The sequence below is a fragment of the Rutidosis leptorrhynchoides genome, chromosome 11, assembly GCF_046630445.1.
Source record: "Rutidosis leptorrhynchoides isolate AG116_Rl617_1_P2 chromosome 11, CSIRO_AGI_Rlap_v1, whole genome shotgun sequence".
NCBI lineage: Eukaryota > Viridiplantae > Streptophyta > Magnoliopsida > Asterales > Asteraceae > Rutidosis > Rutidosis leptorrhynchoides.
This window is the reverse complement of record NC_092343.1, coordinates 333,564,912-333,566,499: the sequence shown is the minus strand read 5'-3', so window position 1 is coordinate 333,566,499 and position 1,588 is coordinate 333,564,912.

Genomic DNA, 1,588 nt, shown 5'->3' with positions numbered 1-1,588 from the left:
GTCTTTTAACCTCACGATCCATTATTTCTACGGGTTCTTCGATGAATTGAAGTTTTTCGTTGATTTGGATTTCATCTAATGGAATAGTGAGATCTTCTTTAGCAAAACATTTCTTCAAATTTGAGACGTGGAAAGTGTTATGTACAGCCGCGAGTTGTTGAGGTAAATCAAGTCGGTAAGCTACTGGTCCGACACGATCAATAATCTTGAATGGTCCAATATACCTTGGATTTAATTTCCCTCGTTTACCAAATCGAACAACGCCTTTCCAAGGTGCAACTTTAAGCATGACCATCTCTCCAATTTCAAATTCTATATCTTTTCTTTTAATGTCAGCGTAGCTCTTTTGTCGACTTTGGGCGGTTTTCAACCGTTGTTGAATTTGGATGATCTTCTCGGTAGTTTCTTGTATAATCTCCGGACCCGTAATCTGTCTATCCCCCACTTCACTCCAACAAATCGGAGACCTGCACTTTCTACCATAAAGTGCTTCAAACGGCGCCATCTCAATGCTTGAATGGTAGCTGTTGTTGTAGGAAAATTCTGCTAACGGTAGATGTCGATCCCAACTGTTTCCGAAATCAATAACACATGCTCGTAGCATGTCTTCAAGCGTTTGTATCGTCCTTTCGCTCTGCCCATCAGTTTGTGGATGATAGGCAGTACTCATGTCTAGACGAGTTCCTAATGCTTGCTGTAATGTCTGCCAGAATCTTGAAATAAATCTGCCATCCCTATCAGAGATAATAGAGATTGGTATTCCATGTCTGGAGACGACTTCCTTCAAATACAGTCGTGCTAACTTCTCCATCTTGTCATCTTCTCTTATTGGTAGGAAGTGTGCTGATTTGGTGAGACGATCAACTATTACCCAAATAGTATCAAAACCACTTGCAGTCCTTGGCAATTTAGTGATGAAATCCATGGTAATGTTTTCCCATTTCCATTCCGGGATTTCGGGTTGTTGAAGTAGACCTGATGGTTTCTGATGCTCAGCTTTGACCTTAGAACACGTCAAACATTCTCCTACGTATTTAGCAACATCGGCTTTCATACCCGGCCACCAAAAATGTTTCTTGAGATCCTTGTACATCTTCCCCGTTCCAGGATGTATTGAGTATATGGTTTTATGAGCTTCTCTAAGTACCATTTCTCTCATATCTCCAAATTTTGGTACCCAAATCCTTTCAGCCCTATACCGGGTTCCGTCTTCCTGAATATTAAGATGCTTCTCCGATCCTTTGGGTATTTCATCCTTTAAATTTCCCTCTTTTAAAACTCCTTGTTGCGCCTCCTTTATTTGAGTAGTAATGTTATTATGAATCATTATATTCATAGATTTTACTCGAATGGGTTCTCTGTCCTTCCTGCTCAAGGCATCGGCTACCACATTTGCCTTCCCCGGGTGGTAACGAATCTTAAAGTCGTAATCATTCAATAATTCAATCCACCTACGCTGCCTCATATTCAGTTGTTTCTGATTAAATATGTGTTGAAGACTTTTGTGGTCGGTATATATAATACTTTTGACCCCATATAAGTAGTGCCTCCAAGTCTTTAATGCAAAAACAACCGCGCCTAATTCCAA